The sequence below is a fragment of the Pyxicephalus adspersus genome, chromosome 9 (genome assembly GCF_032062135.1).
Source record: "Pyxicephalus adspersus chromosome 9, UCB_Pads_2.0, whole genome shotgun sequence".
Classification (NCBI taxonomy): Eukaryota; Metazoa; Chordata; class Amphibia; order Anura; family Pyxicephalidae; genus Pyxicephalus; species Pyxicephalus adspersus.
The window spans coordinates 22,543,628-22,555,701 of NC_092866.1; the positions used below are offsets into that span (position 1 = coordinate 22,543,628).

The 12,074-nt window shown below is 38.3% G+C and overlaps 1 long non-coding RNA gene across 1 annotated transcript; it reads right to left on the minus strand.

Moving 5' to 3' along the window:
- Nucleotides 1-1,518: 1,518 nt before the first annotated feature.
- LOC140338633 (uncharacterized) lies at nucleotides 1,519-11,330 on the minus strand. Its single transcript, XR_011922283.1, has 3 exons — nucleotides 11,195-11,330; nucleotides 10,297-10,622; nucleotides 1,519-4,543 (listed from the first exon to the last, which is right to left on the minus strand). It is a non-coding gene; the product is annotated as an uncharacterized lncRNA (long non-coding RNA).
- Nucleotides 11,331-12,074: the final 744 nt, after the last annotated feature.

Consider the following 12,074-nt stretch of genomic DNA (forward strand, 5'->3'; position numbering starts at 1 on the left):
AAGTAGTGGTACACTTCCTAACAGGTTCTCCTGTGAGTCCAGTTATATAGCTGTATATTATTATGAATATTAAACAGGATTTATATAGCGCCAACATATTACACAGCGCTGTACATTAAGTAGGGGTTGCAAATGACAGACAAATACAGACAGTGACACATGACGTGTGAATCTTAGAGATTTGGACCATGATTTTGGGATGTCACTAATGTGTCGCTCACTGTTCTCCATGCTGGAGACTACAACATGAGGAAGTAAAGTCCTGCAACCTACCAAGATGGTTGCCTCCACAAAGTCATGGTAAGACATAGTAAATCAGTAATAAGGAAGGAAAACCACAGACTATGCACTGAGTTATGCAGTATATGCTTTTTTCAGGACACTTTTAATTTCCCACATGTCCTTCCTGAAAACTTAACACCAGTTTTGCAGTTTATTTTCCACTCTTTGTTAAGTTCTATTAGAACCAAATAGACTAACTATGTCAAACAGAGTAACTCTGTTTAACACTTTATGAAACCTCAAAATCAATATTTTAAAAGGACTCTAGACTCTGTCTGGTCTCTAAACAAATCTAAACACCAGTTTCTTGCAATTGAAGAACTATATTCACTTTTTCAGCATCCCATTTTTCCTATTTCTCCTCGGTTCCAGTGTACAACCTCTATCATCATTCTGGGAGTTTCAAATGACTGTGCCCCATTCCCTTTGCAATGAGGTTCCTTTTATCTTCCAACACCTACTACACAACAGGACTCAGGAGTGACACACGGAACCCCAACCTTTAATGTGGAACATGGGTGAGTTTCGATTTCTTAGACTGCAGCGCTGAAATAGGGGGAAAGCAGAAGACATAAGCCACCATAAAAACAGATATAAAAGTTTTTATTTTAAGTTGCAGCAAGCTATCACTTTTTTGTTTAAGACCTGACAAGGGCTATTGACTCAACTACCCCTTATCTTAAACTGTTTCTTCACACTGTACTCCCCCAATTCTAATATGTACACATAAAACATGTCCATCATTAACCTAAACCCTAAACCAAGACATATTCCAAATGACCTCTATTTTGTTACATTGTTGCATTGTCTGTGCCGGGAATCTCTGCACTGGGATCCCAAAACCAGACAAATTTGTTTTGCATAAATTCTTATTAACCTAAATGTTTAGAGTTGTCTCTTTTAAATTGAATAACCAGTTATTATACAGCTTCTTTGTTACGGTAAAAATTTTTTGCCTTTTTCTGCATTTTGTTCTAAAAAAGGAAACTGCAAAAAGAACCAAAATGGCAAGCTGTAGAAAATTTAAAACAAACGAGGAAACAAATCCACATCACACTCAGCAAATACCTTCTCCAGTGTAAAACTGTTGTGTGTGGTATATTGTCAGGAAACTATTTGGTGCAAAAATCCAAACTGGCAAATGTTGTTGTGTATTTTACATGAAAGAAAATTACCAGGAACATTTTATATAAATATGAAATCAACAAAATGGTTTCAGTTTTATTAGGCATTTTAATGAATACAACACATTGCTGATAGACAATAAATGATGTTCCTTTTATATTTATGGAAAACAGGGTGAAAACCTAAATAAAAGGGTAAGTTTTTTTCTTTACAAATCTATCATTTTCTAGAAATCTCAAGGTAAAATAATTATTCTTTCAAAGGATGAAAGTACTTTCTGAATAGCCATCAAATTATGAAAGGTAAAAAGGGAAGACAAATAGTAGTTTGCAAAGTTATATGCAGCAGGACTTTAATCCTCCCAGTTATTACAGAGAACATCTGCTTGAATTACCGGACCAAAAATACAATGTAAAAAAAAACTACTTTTGTCCTGACTGGTTGGTGACATTCTCCTACAAAAAGCTAATTAGTACTTTGAGTCCGGTCCTATTAAGGAAACCTGATCTGTTTACTAAAAAAATAATTATGACACCTCATTCATAAATCATTGGCACTACCTGCTTTGGTCTGATGGAATTATGATTTCCCAGTACAAATTGTCTGACCTGTTTTATGTTCCCCAGCACATAATTAAGGTGGTGTGTTAAAGGAAGTAATTTTGTTCAAAGCTTTGGCACCAGCAGTGTAATGTCTTTTCTCATATTACTTGTAGCTACCAGGCAACCTATAGAGTTGTACCATGTTGTGGTCTAGTGCAAACAGCAGTTGGATGTCTGCTGTTTAATCCAGAATTCACGGGATGTTGTTAGGCTAATGTTGAAGGCTAAGCGACTTGAGGTAGGGGAGAGAAGCCAGGCCCACCCTGCCTGTCCATCTCACAACTGGCTGTGCTAATCCCTAATCTTTCTGTATATTTACAAAGCACTCTTCACCCCCACCACTTCTTAAGTAGTTCAGGCCTGTGGATTCTCAACTCGTGTTGTGAAAAACTTTCATTCATTTCCTCCTAAATTGCCTAAAACACCTACTGGATTCAGGATGTTTCCTGCTAAATGCTGCGCACTATCTTCGTATTATACTATGTTGGAAAGTGTTATATATAAAATGGTTACCCATGAAAACTGGAATTCATCATATTCTTCTGAAGGTGTCATAATATATCACATGAACATAACTGGGTATGGAAAAAAAAATACAACCTCCATAATGTTTCAGTGGAGCAATACCACTGGACAAAGTATTTGGATCAGGAATCTACTTTGGGAACCAATTTTACCACTATTCAACACTGCACCTCTATCCTATTTTTTATATACTGCAGATTTCTTCTGCTTAAAGTATATTCCTAGGCAAACTGATTTTTTTTATAGGTTTAGGTAGTGTAGGGAAGGACTAGACCTGTCTCATTTCTAATATGTTCTTTGTCTTCTTTGGAGAGATTTCATTATGTTTGTTATCATAAAATAGAAGAATAAAGCTACGTACAGACTTGCAATAATTATCGTTAGAAAACGAACGACTAACGAATATTCACGAATATGCATAACTATTTTGAACAATCGTATTGTGCACAATTCTGTACATGTTGTAACAATACGATCACTGAAATGTAATCCACCAATAATGTACACACGCTGGATACGATCATTTGAACGATGCAGGTAGTGACATGCAAAGGAGAAATTGTACTGCAGAAACATCCACGATCACTGAACGACTGTACACACAATAGATAGTGACAATCGTCGCTCAATCAGATCCGCTGGGATGGTTGTTAGTTTCCAGAGACAATCCTCGTTCACCGGCGTCATTGGTCAGTCGTTGTGCACTTTTCTGTTAACAAATATCGGACGATCGGTCGTCAGTCATTCGTTTCCAATGATAATTATTGCAAGTGTGTACACAGCTTAGGGGCAAATCCACAACTTTTTTAGTTGTCCCTATAATGAGGTAATAGTCTATTGTGGATAACTGTTTTATCCTAGTTATATACCAACAGAAAAATATAAGCTGAAAAGGTTATTAATCCTTTTGTTGATCATAAAAAAAGTTTGGTCATACGTACACAATATTGGTAAACAGGAAATATTAAAGAATTGTAGTGTAGGGGATAAAACCAGAATGGAAAAATAGGAGTACTTTTTAAGTACTTGTCCACAAGCACTTTATACGTACCCAGAAAACGCCTGTTGTAAAGCCTGTTGTCAGTAGGAGATGTCAATCTATAGAATTAATTTAGTGAAGAGTCTAACTCAGGGGTCAACAAACTTTTTGGACTACTAGGCCATTTCAGAAGGTCAAGAAGGCACACAGTGCCAGAAAACAGAGGCTGTCCAAGGAAAGGTTTTTTCCAACCATGACTGCAAGCGTGCAGCCTCAGTCTTCCGCTCATCCGTGGTGTGTCTCTGTACATGTGAGCGTGCTTGGTATCAAAATGCCCCTTGAGATTCGACCACTTGAAAGTGCTGTAGGTGTCGTTGCACACTAAACACAGGACTTTGTTGCCCCATTGGACGAAGAACAATTTGTCAGTCCATTGGGGGTTGAAGACACGACGTTCGAGGTCAACCTTCCGGAGACTGGTAGCTTCTTCTGCTCTTTAGGCATAGTAACTGGTATTGATGATATCAAGGGAACTCGCAATAAAGCGACCATTCAATTACCCCGGATCCAACAATTAATACTAGCAGGGTGTTAGGCCTGACTGGAATACTGGCTAGGTCGTATCCAGCCTAAAGGTAGCAGTTTGCCTACCTCTGGTCTAGGCATCTCGGTTGGCCCTATTACAGAGACAGAATGCCAAGTAAGTAGCAGTGTTCCAGCGCCCATAACCTGGTATGTCACACAGAGAACCCTCCTGAAGTGTTGGACTATTAAGTGCAAAAAACACCCCGAAGACTGGTGCACATCCTTATCTGTGTATTTCATGCAGGATAGGAGATCGGATAAGAGGAACATAGGAGAAAGTAGACCTGACATAGAAATTATTGATTTCTGTGAATAATAATAGAACACTAGAACCTACAGTTACTGAATCAATGACAGATGAATACAGTGTCCTTGATATGTGTGATGGGCAGTCATCCAGACAAGGTCATGTAGATCAGTTATCCTTGGGGAATCTTCTTTCTTGCTACAAATAAAGGAAATGAAAGAAACACAATAAAAATAAACATCATCACTTAGAATAGACTATTGTTCATCTATTTAAATGTACATCATATCAGAAATTTGAATATTGGGTGTGTGAGCATGAGCACATATATCTGTTATAAACTAGTACAACAAAATTTTTCCTATACAGAACATGCAGGGTTATTTTTTGTTATAAACTGATGTGCAGCTTTAAATAGGATTATTTATTAGTACAGTTATTCATGACTATATTAGACAGACTATTACAAGCAAACATTGCTTTGTTTCTCATCAAAAAAAAGTGTTTGTCTTCTCCTGTGGTTATGGTAGTGAACGTAATGGATGTATGGTGTGAATCATTTCCTGTTTCACTTTTCACAAGAGGTATAAATCTGTAAAGGTGTTTCAGTAATTTGCCTTTAAAGAACTCCTTGCAAAAACAAATACCTGTTAGTGTCCTCTTTACGTACATATTGTGTAAATTCCAACTCCAGGGAAAATATATGGAATGATGGCAGGCAGTATGTGTGGGAGAAAAGTGCTGTGAGTATTCAGCAAGCGGTATGTGCAGGAAAGGAGTGAGGAGTAAAGCAGCAGGCAGTATGTGTAGGAGAGGAGTGCAGAAAGTATGAGAGGGGACAGTGGGCTAATTTTATCAAAGGTCTCCAAGAATGGAGAAGATAGACTATCATGGCAGAACCTGGCTGATCCAGCAAACCTGAAATAGATTTGTAATTTGCTATTAGTTTGAATATGGTTTCAACCCTGGACCGGATCCATTCAAGGTTTGCTGGATTACTCAGGTTGTTCCATGATAGTATATTCTCTCTAATCTTGGGTAGATTTAAAAATTCAGGACCAATATGTGCAGAAGTAGTGTCCAGAGTATGACAATAAGTGGTTTGTGCAGTGTGGAGAGTATGACTGCAGTCAGTATGTGTAAGACAGGAGTATGAAGAGAATGATAGTGGGCAATATACACATTCTTGGCTGTAGATACTTTAATGGAGATATTAGTGGTTAGCCAGACCCTTAAGGTATCTGTGTTCATCTAATGCATATGAGATACCCACACTCAGGCACCTCATCAATGGCCCACTAAAGAGCTTGCCAGAGTCAAGCAGATTCAGGACGGACAACTTACCCACTTTCACCACAGACATATGTGGGACAGTCACAGAAGCACATATCAGCCATGCCAACAGGGACATCTGTCGGCAAGATTCCCACCTCACACAGCCAAAGGCAGGGGGCACCTGGCTGTGATATGACCCTATTCATGGCACCGCCAGCACTGCAACATTTCTTAAAGACGTCACCTGTTTCTGTGCCGTTACAGGTACCAACATGGTACCAACTTTTTTACTTCCATGTGTCTTGATGTTTGGCCACCTTAATTGCCTGAGCCGGGGTGACATAAACCGCATGTGCACAGGAGTTCATTAAGTCCCTAAAGCTGCAGGGGATGCCAGGATGAGCACTGCAACAGGCCCTAGTTGTTGGGTGAAGGGTGTTAGCCTGGGACCTCTCCTAAGCTCTTTCTTCCATCCAAGTATCCCTGATAGAAAAAAACATTCTCTTTGCTGGGGGAATGTGAATAACTCTTTTTCAGAAAGTATCTGGCTCAGATTGACCCTCTGTTTCCCACAGCAACCAGCAACACCCCTGAACTTTACAGCTATCTGCTGTGCCATCTCACCAAGATCGTCAGTTTATCTGGCTACCTCTGTCGCTTGGGCTTCCAGAAAACATTTGGTCTCACATAACTGTATTGCACATTTGTAAACTTCTGAGCCACATTTGCTTGTTGCATTATTAGCACAAAACAGTAACTTTAAAATCTTTATTTTGTCACTTTGCTTCTCTGCCCCTTAAAGAATTCTGCCTGCATATGAGCATCAAAATGTTACAGAATTGCTCATAACAATAGATTATATTGCAGGCAACCGAAGTCCAGCTAAAACATACAGCGGGCTTCACCTTGTATTCTTTATTTGGCAAAATAAAAAGTTGCCATCAGAACGCAAAAATAAAAAAAAATAATAAAAAATTAGCCCAATTTGGGAACAATCTGCCTTCCTTTTATTTCTTTTCTAACAAAAAAAAAAAACGGTGATAAACAGTCTTTGTTCAGAACAACTGTGGCAACTTACAGACAGCATGCACCTGACTGCTTGAATAGCACACCTGACTTCTCAGCCCAGGTGAAGGCCCAGATATAGACTGGGTGTCTGAGGAATGCTTCTAACTCTTCCTTGACCAGCTCTGGAAATAACAACTCTAGCTTTTACAAAAGCCTTTTGTCCAATTGAAACCATACTGTATTTTACTGTACATAAATTGCTTTAGCCTGTGTGCTCCATAGGTCCCATTCAGATTCATCCTAGGCATACAATGGGGAACCGGGTCACTAATACCTCCCATCTTGGTCAAATCCATGGGAATGAACACAGTCTGTCACCAAACAATGTGTCTTGGAAAGGGCATCTTGGTTGCCCTACAACTTGCCCATCCAGTGCTCAGCTGTAAAGTCCTGCAGGGACAAAAACCAGCAGGTGATTCTAGAATTCCTATGTTTGGCCCGGGACATCCATGTCAGGGGTTAGTGATCTAATGAACTAATGAGTTTCAGTACATATATAATAACAAACTATACACAAAAAAAGTAGGTTACAAATGGAATTTTTTGTGTTGTGACAACTTTGTTAGCTGACCAGTCATTTGTTTTGGAAGGGTGATACCTGATTAAAGGTAATTAATATCAATGGTCTTTATTATATATATATATATATATATATATATAAATATATTTATATATATTAGTATAAACATTTCTGAAAACATTTCTGCAAAACTTTCTTATCTTTTATGTTCCAGTTTTTGTCATTTGCAAATTCCAGCTAATGTCATCCTTATTCCTACTGTTTTTTGGAAGGGTGATACCTGATTAGGGGAATTATTAATATCAATGGTCTTTACTATATATATATATATATATATATATATATATATATTAGTATAAACATTTCTAAAAAAACTTTTTTATCTTTTATGTTCCAGTTTTTTGTCATTTGCAAATTTCAGCTAATGTCATCCTTATTCCTACTATTTCTATATAGGGTAATGGGTGGAAGGCTGTTTGTTATATTTATTGACAAAAAAAATTTACTATGAAGAAAATAAACAAGTCAACTTGTAACAATATTATTGTCTATATAATCCAACACTACAGAGTCTTAGATAACAGCTGCATTTATGCATTTTATGCAACAGTATCATCTGTAGATCAGGAGATATAGTCAATATGTAGTATATTTAGTCCTATATAAAATCTTTGAATATTTAATGCATTTACAAAAAACATGTATGCACTTATGCAAATGCTGGTGATAAAGAATTTTATACTTTTAGTTTATCTGTTGCTTATTCTTGGCGGTCTGCTATATTTCCAGGCAACAGTGGGTAAGTGACATTTTTCCATTATTCATTCTGCTCATTTCTGACACAGACATAATATCTGTACGGCAATCAGTTAATGGCATTTTATATGTTAAATTGAGTTTCAGCAACTAATTTCTCTGGTACATGTATAGATTTTATTGCCTTACAATAGACAGATGTTGGAACTTTATATCTAAACCACAAAATTCTGCACGGCGTTGGAGTGAACCTTTCCTTTCCATCGGCTGTGAACTTTCTGCTATTTTCCTTGGTTTTCGTTCAAGCAAATTTATGCCAGAATAAATGTGTCCCCTCACTGTAAGGAGCAGACTGAAATTGATCTACGTTTTCTTAAAACCCTTCTGTGCCCTCCTACTTTTCACAGTTATGATTTACAACAACAACAATTGCTAGTTAACCCCAAGAGGTCAGCTCATACATAAGTATGCAGTTAAAGTGAAAGGTAATTGTTTTCTTTGTCAATGATCTTGTTTTTTTAATTTCAACTTTTTTATATAGACACATGGGCTCACTCATTACAACTGGAAAAAATAAATAAATTGTTTACCTTCTTTATCTTCTACACTTTTAAAGGGGAATTATACCCAAAAACTAAAAAAAACTGCAACCATTCAAGTCCTTTATTGCAGAAGGAACAGGCAATGTTTCTTCTATAATAAAATATTCCTACCTACTTGATTACAATTTCTTAAAGACGTTACCTGTCTCTGTGCCGTTACAGGTACCAACATCTATTTTACTTCCATGTGTCTTGATGTTTGGCCACCTTAATTGGCTGAGCCGGGGTGACATAAACGACGTGTGTACGGGAGTTCTTTAAGTCCCTACAGCTGCAGGGGATGCCAGGATCAGCAATTTTTTTTAAAGAAGACAGTGAACAGGCAGGTATGAATGTTTCATTGCAGAAAGCACATTACCTGTCTCTTCCTGCACTAAAGACTTGCCTGACTGCTGATATTCAAAGTGAAACAATAGTTCTGCTTTAACTAAATAGACCATTGGAATGATGTTAAAGTTGCGTTTGCATTTTACAGGTTTTTTGTGTGTTTGCATGTACATGGCTTAAAAATAAAAAAATAAAATATCTTTATTTTAGAGGATGTCAGCATGTTCTTGTTGCCATCTTCCATATGCTATAAACACTGATGTCAGAATAGAACGTAGAGGCTATGCACATATCCTAGATTTTTGCCACTCAAGGGCAGTAGTGGTATAGCATTCTAAAAGGGGAAAAAAACCCAAAATAAAATAATAATAACACTTACCTTTAATCCCGGAGATCCATTGATCCATCGGGAGGTTTCTTCTCTTGGGTCCTGCGTTGTCCCTGTATCCGTCTTCTGGCCGGCACAAAGAAAGCGCCGGGCGTTGATATTTATTTCTCTCTTCTTCCAGGTTTTTCTTCCTACGACACCCAACTGCGACAGACGCGAGATCAGGTGACATAGATGGGGAAAAAGATTGCTAATCTCACTGCATTGTCTTGCTGTCCACAATCAGTGTTCAGACTGCAGAAGTGTTAAGCTACGTACACACTTCCAATTATTATCGTTGGTAAACGAACGACGAACGATCCTGCACGATATCTGCGAACGATCGTATAGCACCGATCCTGTACATACAGATAACGACACGATCGTTCGTAGATATTGTACACACAATAGATGCGATCGTTTGAACGATACAGGAAGTTACGTGCACCGCAGGAACGTTCGTTCATCACGCATGCTCAGACCATGGACGATCAATGAACGATCGTACACACGAACGATGGTCAACGATCGTCGTCCAATCCGATCCGCCTGTCCGGTCGTTCATTTCCAACGACTTTCCTCGTTCGTCGGCGTCGTTGGTTACTTTTTTTACGAACGATTTTTGCCCAATCGATCGTTCGTCGTTCGTTCGTCGTTCATTTTGAACGATAAAAATTGGAAGTGTGTACGCAGCTTTAGAGTCAGACCTCTAGCTTCCAAATCAGCACACATGATCTATGTTTATTTTGGGTGTTTTAGCTCAGAATCATTGGGCAGCATGTTAGACCTCATTGGGGGAAAAAACTGCTTGTATATAAAGATATCTGTAGATTGCAGGCAAGGAGTAGGCTTTTCTATTTAAGCTGTGGATGCTTTCAAGAGAAAACATGTTTTAAGACTTTGAACACCTTTTTGTTTGGTACATCTAGAATATATTTAGCTGATTTAACCTGAAAGTTTGGTTTGACTTCAACCATGCATATCTGTAAAAAGGAACTAAACTCAAAAGTGCCCCCCCCAAAAAAAATACACTTACCTTCAATCCCGCAGGGCAGTCTGATCCATTAGGGGTGTCTTGCATCTGGTCCTGCATCGTCCCTGAGCCGGTGACGTCATCTTGTCCTCTTCTCTCTTCTTCCGGGTTCACTGTGCCTGAGATCAGCAAAGTTTTCTATTTGTGTGAAAAAGCTTCTTTTACGTATGCCTGAGATGCTCGGGCATGCAAAGAAGGAGCACCCAAGAGCCTTCCAGGATACGTGATGTAGGTATCCCGGGAGGCTTTGTGCACCCATTCATTCTTGGAAGCCTAGGCGATCGAGAATTAGGGGGCGGTGCTGCACTTTTTTTTAAAGGGTATTGCACCTAAAAAAAAAAAAAACACAGAATTTTTACCTTAGGGTTGTCTACCCTTTTATGTAAAGTGAAAATGCTGAGTTTAGGTACGCTTTAAATGAGAAAATTCCTACTTTCTCCAATCTGCTAATATTATTGTGCTGCAGTTTATTTACTAATATTAGTAAATATTTGATTTGTGCAACAGGTTTATTTGTTCAAGTGGAGGTGACACAACTGTCATAGAACTTGTGTTTCTTTAGGTAGCTTAAAATATTGCTTGTTTTCTTATAAATGATTTTCTAACCTAACCCCTCATTCCAGTGCTTTGCTGTTTATTGTCTTCTTTTGTACTTTTGTTACCTCTGTTCCTGGCAGTGATACTACTGAGTCAAAACATATTTTGCAGCTCTTATATGCAGTACCCCCTGTGCTCCTTTCTCCTCCTGTCTATGGCACAATACATTGAACCTGCATGGTCATGTATAATTAGCATTTGCATATTAATAAAACTAATAATATTATTATTATTAATACATCTGATTGCTCAATTTTCTAATACTGAATAGTATAGAAATCTAAGAGATGAACTCCAGCCTTACCTTTAGTCAGACACAGTTGTACAGGCTCTTCTCCTAAAATAAAATTGCTTATTATGATGTCACTGTGCATTATGAGCTTTTTACAATGGACTCTAGAAGCTGCAGCAAGCCTGCATCATTTCCTTCTCATCATAGTAGCTTTTCTTTTACTCTTATATGAAAATACTTTGTCTACTATAATCACCTGATCTCTGGTAGCGTACCCTTTGGACTAACCATTCTGGCTGTGTGCTGTCATTGTTGTTCTTATGCCAAAGTCAGGTGCAAATAGGAAACATTGTGAGTGCAGCCAAGCCTGTGGTATTACATTGCTGTCATCCAAAAGCATTAAATGACTCTCAGTGATGGCCAGAATTATTCAGCTTGCTTCCTGTGAGCCCAAGGGTGTCCAGGCCCTGTCTCCACCCTGGACTCCTAGAAGAAATGCTGCAGAAAGGATCGGCCCATTGCCAGAAGAAGAACTGTGAAGGCATGTAACTTTACTGGATAGGAAATGTATTACATTTTACATTAGACTGCTTGCTTCCATGAATTATAAGGTGCTTGTCATGTGCACTAGTAATGCCTTATACATTTTACACTGCGATGTGCTGACCCCCTCCAATACTGCAACAACTATGACGTCCTTTAGCTCTCTATCACTGCCACTGTCATCTTTGCTGGTCTGCATCTGGATTTGAAGTATTTAATAATCTAGATTGTAAGCTCTTCGGGGCAGGGTCCTCTCCTCCTGTGTCACTGTCTTAATTCGTCTGTCATTTTTAACCCTTATTTAAAGTACAGTGCTGTCTAATATGTTGGCGCTATAAAAATCCTGTTTATTAATATTATTAATAATAATAATATTAATCGAGATGATACCTGCCTAATGGTGGGGATA